Source organism: Apis laboriosa, unplaced genomic scaffold (assembly GCF_014066325.1).
Source record: "Apis laboriosa isolate Shangri-la unplaced genomic scaffold, ASM1406632v1 scaffold84_cov144, whole genome shotgun sequence".
Classification (NCBI taxonomy): domain Eukaryota; kingdom Metazoa; phylum Arthropoda; class Insecta; order Hymenoptera; family Apidae; genus Apis; species Apis laboriosa.
Genome location: NW_025224606.1, coordinates 44,404 through 60,741, shown reverse-complemented (window position 1 = coordinate 60,741; position 16,338 = coordinate 44,404). Strand labels below are relative to the sequence as shown.

The 16,338-nt window shown below is 20.9% G+C and overlaps 1 pseudogene; it reads left to right on the top strand.

The window, feature by feature from the left end:
* Positions 1 to 8,450: 8,450 nt before the first annotated feature.
* LOC122719576 lies at positions 8,451 to 8,922 on the top strand (annotated as a pseudogene).
* The last annotated feature ends 7,416 nt before the right edge of the window (positions 8,923 to 16,338 follow it).

Genomic DNA, 16,338 nt, shown 5'->3' with positions numbered 1-16,338 from the left:
AAAGATTTACGAAATTGCCATCTATTTGCGTATTAGATGTGCAAAATCGTGTGGTATCCTTGAAGACTGTAAGACTATTGTATTTAGAAACACAATTTTTATTATTACAATTTACAGGTTTGAAGTACTTTTAATATCCAATCTATATTTGAATATTATTAAACACATTCCATGTTAATGTTAGTTTGAATAAATAGTGAATTATATTTTATTTCCCAATGGAAAATCTTCGTGACTAAATTTGCGTCTGAAATTCAATCTCATCGTCTAATTATTGAAAACTGTATCTAATAACAATCCGGCTGTGCTAATATCGCGAGGTCTTTAATAATTTATAATGGTACAGATTAATTATCAAAGAAATGCGATAAATGATCTTTCTTTAATCTTCTTATCATAAATTCAGATTATATACTCAAGATTAGATATAATACATCCATTATTAAGATGTCTGATCTTCCTTTTTAATATTCATACATTCATACATTAAATTGCGCATAATAGCCTATTATATTCATTATCAATTTATCAATAATTTAAGAAATAAACAATGGCGGCAAATTAGTAATCAGAATAGCAGTTTCTTGATTTCAAATTTTGATAACGAAAAAATTATTAGTTAAATTAATTCAGCAAATCTAGTTTTTAAAAAAATAATTTTTATAAAAAGAATCTTAGTCTGAACTTATTCATCGATAAATTTGAATTATTAAAATGGAATGGCAGATTAATATATATTTTGATAGTTTATAATCAGAAGCATTCAATGTTTCTAACATCATCGTATTCGCTCACCATTCTTGTAATAAAATATGAAAATGTCAAGTTATTGTATGCAAGTTCAGAACGAATTTTTGTCTCGAGATAAAATTTTACTATCGAAAAGTAAATTTTAGATCATTTTGACAAACAAATTGTTGGAAGAATTATGCGACAATACACAGATTGTTTTTTTTTTTTTTGCAAACCAAATTGAATGTAATGTAATAAATAGTGGATGATTTGTTTGTCGAATATGTTACGGTCTAGTCCGAACCTTCTTTCCTTGCGCATATAAATTATGCGCAAATCTTCTTAATACAAGAAAGAGAATGTGATCGCGTGATTCATAAAATTTATGCCAAAAGTTATTTTCTTGTTTATCGACGGACGTATTTCTGAATTATTTTTACAGCTTTCTTTCGGCAAGATTGATGTCGCTTTATTCATTCAAATAATAAAAGAAATTTTGTTGACACAAAAAAATCAGTTAAACGAATTGAGTTTGTTATTTAATAGTTAAAATCATAAATAACAAGTGCAGAGTAAATTAGTCTAGAACAAATAGAATGATTTCGCCATATCGTTTCACTTTGAAAAATTATGAAAGTTAAACAAGTTAAGAATTATTTAAAGAAATCAGTGAACATTCAGATATAATAAAAAATATATACAATCATACAATAAAAAATATACAATAAAAAATTATATACAATCCTTTTCTTATTTAATAATCGATTTTAATTTATTTTTCTAATTGGAAAAATAATATAATTCTAATTGGAAAAAATGCTTTTACAATTGGAAATTAATTCCAATAAATTGAGTAGGTATTAACTTATTCAACAAATAAATATTTTGGAAGAGATAGCATCAATATTTTAAAGAGATACTGAGTAAGAGAAACTGAACTTTCCAACATTAAGGTCAAAGTCATGATTCTAGATTCATCAAGAATAATTTTCTACCATTGAAATAGCAGTTAGGAAGAATCGCAGACACATTTAACAGTGTCTTCGGAGCTATATATTTTTAATCTGAACAAAAGAACGATCACAAAAATTTGTATCCAATCGAATATTTTCAATTTTATAAAACATTCATATTAGTAAAATAATCTTTTGTATATAATAATATTTTGTATATAAATAATAAATTTTAATAAATAATAAAATTTATTTTATTTATTTATCTTATTTTTCTTGTTTTATAATTATTTTATTTTATAATTATTTATTATTTCAGATTAGAATTAAAAGAATCTTAAATCTCGATAAAGCATGTATAAAATTAATCTTGAATTGATCAAAACAAACAACAATTGAATCTCTTAGTGAAGAAACCTCTTGGCATAATCAAAAATTACGAAAAATGGAATTTTTACAGAAATAGTAAATATTAAGAATAGTTTTTATTTTATTTAACACATTAACTTATGTATACTTTGTTTTATGTTACTAAAAAATAAGAATCAATTTTACATTATAAATGAAGTGACTGTAAATATATTTTGAATAATGGCATAAGTCCAATCTCTTAGATTTACTGTTTTATTTTACAGAACATATAGACTTATTTTACTGTTACATTCGATTAAAGGAAACTAATATATATATATATATATATATATATATATATATTATTATAGTATATATACTATTATTCTTATTATTTTTACTATTATTCTTATTATTCTTATTATTCCGTATTAGTAACATTGTATTATATTATATCCATTCGAAATGAATAACGTTAACGCAAATCCTACAGAAAGTCGGAAAAGTAAGAAATAATGGTGTTTAAGCTAGGAATATTGCAAAACGACTTCGTAATTCGAGTGTGTAAAATATGTAAACCGGAATAATAATATAATTTCTGTGAAAAAGTTTGAAAACAAACACTATGGATGTTAGAAAAAATGTATAGACAAAGTTGATAAAGAAACATGGAAGAATCATTTCAATAATTTTTGAAAAATAGGATCCTTTGAAGCACAAAATGTATATCTTTGTGAATATATATAAAATATATAAAATATCTATAAAAAGAAGACGACCATGAGATGAAAGTACATGTATGAAAAATAACAGTAATGTATATTGTTTATCCAATATTGGTGATTTTTATTCTTATATATAAGAAATATTTTTTGCAGGATGCAAATTTTTGAAGGATGCATGAATAGAGCTATAAAAAAACATGCAGAAAATAAATCTGTTGAAAATGATGATAGAAATAAATCAAATCCGCATAAACTCAACGAAGATACTATTAAAAAAGTTTCATATCATATTTATATTCACATTTAAAATTTTTCTGCTAATATATCATTTCATTACACACATAATCCAAACCAATAGTATGTAAATGAAAATCTCAATATTCGGAAAATGTATATTTATAAATATATATGTATATAAATATAAATGTATATTATTTTTGTATAAAGAAAAATGCTCTGAATTAAAGATACTACTAGTAAAAGAACACATGTATCGTCATATATTTAATACTTATTTTAATCTTCATTTTAAAATACCACGGAAAGATATATGCAAGAGATATGATAAATATAAAATTAAACTAGATGCAGAAAGTAGTAATCAAGAAATTGTTAAAAAACTTGAAAATAAATATGAATTATATTTATAAAAAACAGAAATAGCAATAGTAATTCTATGAAAAAGATATAGATATATAGAACATGCAAAATCTTCAAATAATATTTATGTATTTATGTAATATCGATTTACAGAAAGCATTACTATTTCCAATATTAACAGTTTTTGATGCGTATTATAGAAAAATATGTATTATTATAGTCTCGGTATTGATGACTTAAATGAAAATAAAAGATACTTTTATGTTTGGGATGAAACATTAGCATTCAGAAGATCGCAAAAAATAGCATTATGTTTAATTATATTAAATCTTGTTGTAATAAAAAAATCTGTAATAAAGATAAGATAATTATTTATAGAATAAAATCGTAATATACAAATAGCTTTATCACTGTTAAAATAATGCAAAGTGATGATATTGCAGCGAAGATTATAGAAGAAAAGTTCTTAATATCAGGACATTCGTTTTTACCGAATGATTCAAATTTTGGATATTGAATCTGCAGCACACCATATATTTATTTATATCCATGAAGATTGGTATTGCTATATGAAAACTGCTCGACATTCCAACAAGTTTGTGGTTATGAAATGAAAAACGAATTTTTTTCAACTAAACAGCTAGAACGATTAATAACAAAGCATAAGAAAAATACATTACTACAAACTGTAAATTAGCTCACTATATAATTACACTATGAATGGAAAACAGTTTGATATTTTTTATAAAACTAAGATTTTTGTGGATGTTGAGTTTGAAATATTACATATTCAGCATGTAGCAGGCCATTGTAGTTGAAAAATATAATGGAGGAAAATTTATAATCTGTGCGTCCTGTTTTTACAGCTGAAAAGAAGGACATGTTAGATTTGTTGACATTTATTCATCCCTCCTTCATGCATTTTTTCAAGTATTAAAGACCAGTATTGTAATTGAAAAAACTGGTGAAATATCCAGTAACGAATAAGTTTCTTTAATACATAGTATACAGCAAACTTATAATACATTAAAAATAATATTTGTGTAACTTATGATTATTAATACATTAATAATCATATGCTGTAAGTCATTTTCTTACAAAAAAGTGGTATTATCATAGATCATTAATCATAGAATTTTCATAAATGAATTTTATTCCTTTAAAATGAATTAAGATTGCAAAAAAATTACATAATATATTTTTATATATATCTACATATCTACAAAATTTTTAAATTTTTTGAATTTAAGGATCTTTCTTTATAAATTTGAAAATCATTCTCTTACCTCTAATTACCTGTAATTTTTTATTATTTTGAAGACTTAAAATTTGATTTTTTAATATATAGAATCATTATTCAGTCATTTAAATTATGATTTCGGATAACACCTTTTTTATATATATTTTTAAATAGAAGTATAGAATAATTGTCCTAATGAATACATCATTGAAATCGAATGTGGTTTTAATAAAATGAGCATTTCTGTATTTTTCTCTATATATATGATTACAATATTTTTAAATGGAAAATATATAAATTGATGGTTATGGATATATTTTGCAGTTTAATTACATGATTTTATTTCAATGGATTATTTTTTATGAGAATATATGAAAAAGCACTTCTAGCAAAATTTTAAATGATCTTGTGATTAATGAATTTATCAAAATTATAATAGTATAATTAGTATTAAAAAAGTATTAAAAAATTTCAAAAATATTAAAAATAATAAGTATTATAATTAATATTGACGAAGAAGTTCTATTACTTTTCTAAATCCTATATCAAAAATAATGGAAAAAATTTTCTTTTTAGTAAAAGTAATGTATGTTATATATTAATTATATTTCAATAAATGTTTGTATTGTATTAACCTTGCTCAAGTAAAATTTATCAATCTCATTTAATTCGTATTTTCATTTATTTTATATTAAATATTCTATTATTCTATCACTCTGTAATATTTTTCATTTATTTATCTCTTATTATTTTTTGGTTTGAAATTGAATTTAAATTTAGTAATATGATTAATTTATATTAATATTAATTTATATTAGTATTAGTATGATTATGATTATGATTTAGAAAGAAGATCAATTTTATGATGTATAATATTGCATTTGATATATTCTTAATTAAATCTCGATTTTATTTTATTTTTGTTTAATGAAAACATGAACAAATATCAGTCTATTCCTTTTTTTTACTTTTATTTTCTTATTTTCTTTTTTTCCACGAATTTTTTATATTTCATTTCTTAGATTATTCTAATTTTAAAATTTTAAAAATTTGTAAAAAGAAATAATAGTGATTAATTCAATAATTTAATTTTTATGCTATTTAAGTTTCAGAACAATTACTTCCAATTATTGATTGAACAAATTTAATTCTAATTATTTTTAATTATAAGAATTATAAAAAAAGTATGAAAAAATATCGTGAATACAAATATATATCAATATCATCGAACAGAAGAAAAAATTTTAGTATAATTGAAATTTGCTTAATTGTTTTACTATAATAAATAGAAAATATTATAAAAATTCTTTTAAATCATTAATTATAAATCATAGATTATTCAGTTGTTCAGTTAGAAATATTGAATATATATATATATATATATATAATACAATGCGCATATCTATATAATGTAATATCTAAAAATAGTAATGGTGATATTTTTATAAATTATAAACTAAACTTTTAAATAAAATTACTATGTCAAAATTTCCTAATATTTTAGATATTTGACAATATAAAAATTCTATTTATTGATTATGATAAAATGCTAAAAATGATAAAAATATCATTTATAATTGATGAAGTTTTTTCTCTAAACGATTATATTTTGAAAACTAAAATATTTTGAAATTATTTTTATATATTTTGCATCTACATAAAAAATACAACATAAAAAAATTTTTAATTATTATTTTTTTCATACGAGAAAAATAAGGAGAATACCTTTGGGATCTTATTAGATATGTCTTAATATTCAAATTTCTGCTATTCACTAAATTCACTTGACATTCACTTGTCTAATTTTTTCATCTTTTCAATCGATTTAATGTGACGTAAAATTGTCGTAAATAAAATAAAAATGTATGAAATTTTTGAACCAAGTCTTTTTCAATTGTTTTTCTTGTTTTTATTCGAATACTTCAGTTATCATTAATGAATGGTTTCAATTTTCCATGGATTTCATTAATAAAACATCTTCGGCTTGGAATTTTTTATCGATGCAGTGTACATTGTTTACTATTGAAATTTTTAATTATTTTCTATCTATCTTCTACTTTATTATTTATAAATAGTAATAATTGCAAAATGCAAATTTACTAATAATAATTCAAAACGATTACGAAGTCACTATACGAAGTTATTATATTTACACGAAAATGTAAAATTATATGAGGTCCGTTAACCAACACTTGATTAACATATTAACGATGTTTATACTAGATTCATTTCATAAATCAAAAGCGCAATAAGTTTTTTCATTTCTTCAAAAAAAAAAAAAAAAATAGATTTTCATTTCTTTAATTGATTGTGTTAATTGTTTGGAACGATTTTGATCGTGCGTACTTATTTATTTCTGCAAGTAGTTTATTATTTTTTCATTCAAAAATAATGATAGAACTTTACTTGGACTGATATCAGAAGATAATTCTATAAAATATTCTATTAAAATATTATTAAATTCTATAATCTATTAAAATATTCTATTAAAAATTCACTTTTTCCGAATAATTTTTGTTTATTATTGCTACGACGATTGGACCAAACATAAACACATGTGAGAAACATGGTATGTTGTTAATGAAAGTGAAAGTTCTGTTAATATCGCAAAAAATGACTTAATAGATATTTTAAATATATAATATATGATAGTAACAATAGTGATATTTTACTTTTTCTATGAAAGCATTATAAGCATTTAATTATAGAAAATGATATTATAGACGATGAAGATCACAGTAATGATCAACAATCAAATCTATGTATTTGAAAAGAAGAAGCTAATGAACTATAAATCTGGAACTATACAGAAATCCCTAGTATAAAAATAGCAACTTTAAGTCAGCTAGATAAAAACAAAAAAGAATTAGATTTTATTATATAATATATTTTGAGAAAATATTATTACGAAGACGAATCGATACGTAAATCAAATGAATAATAAAAGACTAAAAATAGACAAAATTTGGTTTTTTATAAACTATAATGAAATCAAAATATATTTTGCATTATGTATAATAATATTGAATTGAAAATAATAATTGAAGTTAAGAAACCAACAACTCAAATAAATAGTCTAAGAGAACAGTTAGAAAATTTTCCAATTTTCAGAAAAAAGATGCTCAAAAAATTTCTGCAAAGAAATAAAGGCTTTCGTAGAAGTAAAATATCATTATTGTTACTATTATATATTATATATTTAAAATATCTATCAAATCACTTTTTGCGATATTAGCAGAACTTTTACTTTCATTAACTAAGATGTTTGCATTTTGCAGATAACAATTCAAGTAACAATATAGATAAATTATATAAAATAAAACCTATGATAAATTTTTTGAATCAAAGATTTAAAGAAATATATACAAGAGGACATTGCTATCGATGAATCATTGATGAAATATAAGGAACACTTATCCTATAAATAATTTAATCTATCTATATAATAATTTAATCTATAAAGGGCGAGATTTGGTAAAATTTTATAAATTATATGAATCAAAATCGAATTATTGTTATGACTTTAAAATGTATACTGATAGTGATAAAATAAATTCTAATGATAGTACATCCGAAAATGTTGTTAAAACTGTTTAAAACTTTAATTAACAATAAAACTAATATTGTTGGAATAATGCTCAAACAGAAGTAATATGCCAAAAGATTTTTGCAAAATAAAATTAAAAAACGATAAATATAAAATGAGAAGCTGCAATTGGATATTAGTATTGAAATGGACGAGACGTTTATACTCTCTCTTTACAGTACGAAACAGTTGAAATGTCTGAACCAGACAAAAATCGATTCAATTGTACTTCGAAACCAAAATGTGTTATTGAGTACAAGGGAATGATTGGAATTGATTGGCAAGATCAAATGCTAGCGTGTTCCCTATGATAAGAAAATGTATGAAAAGATACCGAAAAATTTTTTTTTTACTTATTTGATATTGCTTAATTTCTATTTTATTCAATAATTTTATTCAATAAAATAAATACTAGCAAAAAATAAAGTTACGCTGAATGTAGAATTGAAATAACAGAATCATTAATAAAAAATATACCGTTATCAGAATATAAACGAAGAAGATCGAACGGAGGACGATTATCGAACCGAAATTTATCAGAAAGACTGCATACGAAACATTGGAGTCATTTTTCCAAATATATAGATCCAACACTATCAAAATAAAAGCCAGCAAAAACCTGTAAGATTTTAAGCACAAAACATAAAAAACGTAACGAAATAACGTGCAAAACGTAAAGTTGCATTACATGTACCAATATGCTTCGAAAAATACCACACGATCGAAGATTATTAAATTTTTGTAAATTTTATCAAGACGTTAATAATTTAAAATATGTGTTTATAGAAATTGTAATAAAAATGTTATTTTATAATTTATTATTCAAGATAATAAATCTTACTTATTTGTGATCCTTGGTAATTATTTATTAAACATCTTGTAAAATAAAATTATATCTTATAATATATAAATTTATTATATATATAATTATATCTTATACATTACATATCAAAAGACATGTGCGATTTGCATAATTTCGAATACTCAGCCAAATCATGGAATGGCTGTGACCGATATTATTGTTTATGGCACGCGTTATTGGAACTTAAATCGTAAGACAAGAGATTATTCACCAAAAATTACTTCCAAGATATCATTAATGTATAATTTATCGAATCTATAATAAAAGATGATCTTATCTATATATATCTATATATATCTATATATATTATATATATAGATTATATATCTATATATATTATTAAGATTTCGACTTTTATTATTTACAATCTTCATTTTTTACTTTTCTAAGAAGAGCTACAAAATTTGGCAACGAGAAGATCGGTTACTTTGTCACAGTTTAAAACAATAATGAATCCAAGAATCAATCAAGTCATAAATGATAAAACATCTGTTAGAAAATATACCTATTAATTTTTTGGAGATTATGACTTTGTTAAATGCTAGAAACAAATTAGTGAATACGAAAAAATGAAAAAATTGTAGTCTTGATATTTGAATACAATAACATTTAAAATTTTTGCAATGATCATAGATACATTAAGAGATTGTCTTAAGTTAATTCGTATAATAATTTCATTCATACAAGACGAATCGATATTACTAGAACCATCAAGAATCATCAAGGAATTTTAAAATGTTTGTGTAAAGAATAGAATTTTTATTCCAAATATGAAATAATTGAGATTAGTATTAACATTATTAATATATTTAATTTTTACTTAAAACAATGTCTAATGTAAATTGTAATTGTCTAAAAATTATTGCAAGTTAAAATTGCTTTTAGAGTATATCTTAGGATGAACCAGTTATGAACGAGATATTTGTAAAGATTCGTAAAGATATTCTGCTAGATTAGTTTTTTTTTCATATATAGATTATTATAGATAATTTTTTATTTATTCAAAAAAGAAAGAATTTGAATTGGATAATGTTAAAAAATAGCCACATAATTGCATAATTACTTTTTAAGAAGAGCTAGTTTGGATTTTGTTATAATAACATTTAATGAAATTGTTTTTCATTAATGATAGTTTAACCCAAGATAATATATTAAACTTTTTTCAAGTTTCTTCGATCAGAATTTTTTTGGAAAATAAGCCATACTCAATAATGAAACGAATAAAACTCTTATTTTAATGTTGTAATATTGTAATGTAAGTAAGTAAGTAATGTATTGTAATGTAATATTGTAAAGTTGAGAGATTGATTAACTTTTTAAGATTCTCCATCGAATATCATGGAAATACTTAATTATATTGACAACTTTTGAACATTTTTTTAATGATTAGTATAGCATATTCAGGAAATAATAATAGAATTTTACAATAATACTGACTTTTCAGCGCATCGATATTATTGACACGTCTACGACGAAAAACATTTTATAAAGCGTTTGAAATCAAAAAGTACTAATAAAAGTATATGTATAATTGTATTATTTATATTAAATGAAGTAACAATGTATTGTCGAAATATTTAGACCAAATATTAGATCATTTGTTAAAGTCAATGTGGTTATAATGGATTTAATAATGACTCTAACAGCTAAAATTAAATTGATTAGAGCAAAATAATCAGTATTAACAATATCAATATCAATTATAGTAAATATTTCTCGAAAATTAATTTGACATCGCTTGCAACAAAGATAAATAGCTGAATATAAATGCTGAAAATTAATATTTCTTATTCCAATCAAATCCATCCAATCAAATCGTGAGAATTTATAAACAAGAAAATGAATCATAAAGCTAATTGAACAAAAATTGAAATTGGAAAAATAATATTACGTAGTATCAACTTTCAGTACCTTTTCTGATTTGCATAAAATTTACTTTTTATTCTTTTCTTTTCTACCGGTTTTTCTTTTTGGTTTTTGTAGAAGAAGATGTAATTTTCTAGTTAAAAAATTCCTGTTTATGAATATCTTTAATAAAAAAGGAAAAGTTTATTAGAGTGTTTTTCTAAGTAAATTGAAATTTAAATTAAAAACACAAATTATGATGGAATTAAATATCATTCTATTTTATGATCGTTGATAATTTTTGATACGTTTGTTATAATTTTCATCTGTTAATTAATTCGGTTAATTATATATTTATTAACAAAATTTGTACTATTATCAGAATATATGTCATATTTCTCTGTATGAAACAAATTGTCACAAATAGTTCATAAATGATTCAATGCTAAAGTCAATAGCAAATTTTAAATTCATCTTATCTTTATTGTAAAACAAATTTATTATATATAATTAAATTATACATATATAATATTATAATAATATTTATTCATATTTTCTCCATAATTTTCATAATATAAAATGAACTTATATCATCTTATATCAACATATACAAAAAAATACATCGAATTTACGCATGCCATAAATTTTTTTTCTACAGAATTTTTTTGTATAAAAAATAAGTAGAAAGAATATATAAAAAAAAATTCTATGCAGATTTAATGTAAAGATTTCTAATATATTATTGAACGAATTATATAAACAATTAGGTGAAATATAAATAGAATAATGATACTTGATCATTAATACTAGAAAATATCAATAATTGAAACATTATTGTATCTGACAATAAATAAAAAGCCAGATAAATCAGTAAGTATTAAAATTTTGAATCAACAAAATAAACAATCTATAACAGTTGATTAAACAAAGGCAAAAAGAATATTACTTAAAAGAAACAATATTCTTAAAAGAAACAATATTCTTAAAAGAAATAATAAGCTCAATATGAAATGAAGCTTGATTAACAGAAGTAAGAAAGAAATTTATTTTGATTATGGACACAAAACAGAAAATCATATAATGGATATTTGTTTCAATTTTGCGAGATTATTAAGATTATAAAAACAAATGAATGTTATATTTGTTCATTCATATTATTCTTGATCGAAGCAGAATATGTACATTCTTTAAAAGTAATGCAGGAAACAAAAACTATGCATTATTTAATGGAAAATTTTAAAGAAAAAAAAACACTTAAAGAAAATAATTATTTATAAAGATAATCATAGTTGTCAGAGCAATATATAAATTTAGTAACAGACAAAATATATTAAATTTTATTTCATGATGAATTTGAAGGACCAAAAAATCGTAGTCTATAGACTTTATTTTACAGACCAAATGTCTATTGATGTTTACTATTGGGAAAAATAAAATTGAAATATATAGCTAAAAAATGTGTATTGAGTGATTAGTAAATTAATATAATATCAGATCATTGAGGAAGAGAAAGTTTTATTGAAGTGACATGACATGAACGATGTTTTATGAACAATATTCGTTTTTATTTTTTTTTTATTTTCAGGCAAAATAAACGATGACATCAGATAATAATAATAAATAGTTTTATTTAATCCGAACAAAACCAAAATCGAAAACATATTTGCTATTATAAAAAAATTTTTTACTTCTGTATTATAAATATATTATATTATTTTTTATTACATTTACTACTTTCTTTAATTTAGAATAGTTTAATTGTTTATAAAAAAAAAAAAAAAGAAAAAAAATCCATCTTATGCTTCACATTTGTTAATGAGAAGAAATAAAAATATCCTTGAATTTCTTTTATATTATATTTAAAACGAATTTCTAGAGCTTTTTTTTCTTATATTTATACATTTTCTAATTGGCCAACAATTCAATTCACAATTCAATTACAGTACTTTTCAATAAAAATCTAATACAGAATCCTGATAAATTTCTCAATATCAGCATTTTCAAAAAATTTATCAAAATGTTATTTTATTAATTAATAAAACAAATGTCACATTAATGACTGATATTCCAATCTATACAATTATTATGATTTATATTTATAAATGTAAATATATCAGCGATATTGTATTTTAGTTTTTATCTTTATATTTATCACTTAATTCTTAATAAAATTATATATTTAATTAGTCAAGTTATTTTAAATTGACTATTATTATATGCATATTTTTTCAGAATTTATTCCTGATTAAACATATTGATTAAAAATGATGACATGTTCAGACCATTCTTATACTTTTAAAATTTGCAATGCGATGGAAATAGGCTATTATAAGCTAAATTTCACAAAGCTATTATTTGTAGAAAAAATTTATAAAGTAATTAAATAATAGTATTGTAATTAAAACTCTTAGTACAAACATTCAATTATAAAATATATAAATATAAAAATTATTTTAAAATAAAATAGATTATTCAAATATATTAGATAAAAATAAATTAATTCAAATATATTTTCAATTAATTCAACATACATCTATATTAAATGCTGTTCTATAAAGATATAAATTCAGATACAATTAAAAAAACATAGATATATAATCTGAAAACTCTCCTATATTTACCAATCAGTAATAAAAAATAATGAACAATTATTTACATAACAATATATAACAAAAATTTGCAAAAGCAAATTTATACTCTAATAATATATATATATATATATATATATATTTATGTAAAATTTTATGTATAAAATTATATTAATAATTATTATTAGAATAAGAGAAAAAAAGAAAATATATAAATATTTAAATACATGTATGTTTTTTATAAAATGTATTCCTTATAAAATAAAATAACTTTAAAAAATTGTTATCAACTAAAAGTAATCTTAAATTGATATTTATATGATCAAACAAATTTATCTCTTAGTGAAATTTGCAAAGTTTTATAAGAATTATATGAAAAGTCTCGTTTGAAGATATTATATTTCATCTATAAAAATTATAAATTTATTCATAAATTACTAATAATATAATTATTATTTTATAATTTTGAAGTATAAAAATGAGAATAAGAGAAAATGGAAAAGTTATCTGAAGTTAATGGATGATGAACCAACGAAAATCCTTAACCACACAGAAGTAACTGCAGCATCATTATACTGACATAAATTGCATTAGTGAATTTATAAGTATTTATAAATATTTATCTAAAAATTATTCAATAAAGACGCAATAATCAATAATAGTAACAATTGTACAACGAAAAATATATGAAAAGATTTAAATATTTGAAAATTTATAATTATTAATATTTTTAAAATAATATATTTTTCATAAAAAAATTTTCTTATTTTACTTATGAAAAATAAGATCAAAAGTTTTATTAATCTTTTACTTATTGATCTTTACTACATCATTCCATCATTCATCGATCTCTAAGCAGACGATAAAAAAATTATAGCAATAATCTCATCGAATGAGGCTCTTTACATAATTATATTTTGTTAATTTAATATTTATTTTACATTTTTTTATAAATACGTATTTCCATATCCATACATTTGTTTATATTATATTTTATTATATTTTATTATAATTATATTTGTATTATATAATCAAAATGATTTGTATAAAGATTGCTATCTATTATATATTAGACATAAATTTCATTAGTGAACATAAAACAGTATCGTGAGAGTATTTTGTTATTATTATTTTATATTGTACTAATAGAACATAATTTGTATTCTCATTTGTAATATATATTGTATATTTTGTAGTTGATAATAACGAGATTTAAAACAGATTCATATAATATAGAATATATGTTATAAATAAATTTTCTATATTTATTTACTCTAAATTTGTTTCATTTTCTTCTCTTAAAATCAGATAAACAATTTCCAGGAAATTGAGGAAAAAATTGATATAGTTATTAAAGTATTCATACTGTAAATAAATGGATCAATATATACTGTTTGATAATATTAAATAAATATTATAATATGGCTGATATAATATAATATTATAATTATAATAATTATAAAATGGCCGATAATATATATCATATGTGTGATCCAAAAAAAGAAATATAATATAAATTATAAATTTGATACCTAACGGAATCTCAATTAATATTATTAATTATTAGAATTAATTATTAGAATTATATATATATTAACCAGAAAAATATTCTAATATAAATATGAATATTATAAAAATCAAAATATTGTATTTTATAATAAATAAGATCTATATTTGAAAATAATTTTAACTAATTTTTAATTAATTTTAACAGATTAATGAAAAAAATCATCATTGATAACAATGATTACAAAAATATTATCATTTTGCTAAATCAGTACTTTATAAGTATATAGGAGTCAATATCTAGGACATAGAACATTACGAATTTAATTGCCAAATTGTTGAGAAAAAAAGAATATTCTTAAAGAATATGATATTTAAATGAATGAGATGTTATAAGAGTCTAAAGAGACATTATAAAAGTAATAGAATCAATTATATAATAGGAAATTGTAAAATGATCAATTCAAAAATAGTTTAAAATGCAGAGATATTTTTCTATTAATAAAGAAAATTTGTTTTTAAGTGAAGCACAGAAATATAATATTATAAAATATTATAAAATATAATATTATAAAAGACAAATCATACAGAAAAAGATTTTCGATAGATCATTTTTGATAAAACAAAAATTGAGTAGAAGATAAATACAAAGTAAATAAAATATGTTTTTTTAACATATAACATATTATGAAGGGTGAATTAGAAATGCGCCAAATCATATGATTAACAATTTCAATCTTATTATTTGACGAAATAATACAAACATACAAAAAGATTTATGACAATTATAAATCAATTATAAGCTCAAATTAAAATTGAAATAGAAAACTATATATTAAAAGATAGTTTAATAATTTCAGAACTAATAAAAAACTTAGTTTCGTAAATGTCATTACATAGAATAACATTAAAGTAAAATTTACTGAAACTAAAATCAATTGAAATAGCAAAAAATAGAAAACAGTTTTGGAAAATACGCAAAAAAAAAAAAAGGATGTATTTACGATAGATATAATAAAATCAAAACAAAGATTTATAGAGATATTGCTAATCAGAAATGATAATATAAATCATCAAAAACTTGATGATTATAATGACATTTACGGAAACTAACATATATGGAATTGTCTAATATAATCAAATTAAGTATAGAAATGAATTTAGATTCATTGAAGAAATGTATTTAGATACCAAATAATTTGATAATGAAGAAATAATGAAGAACATGTACAAGAAACATGTATAATAGCAAAACAAACATGAAAACTACTAATGAGAAACAAAATGAAAAGAATTCGATTACTAAAAATAATATATAATATATGCATATATATATGATCCATTAAAATC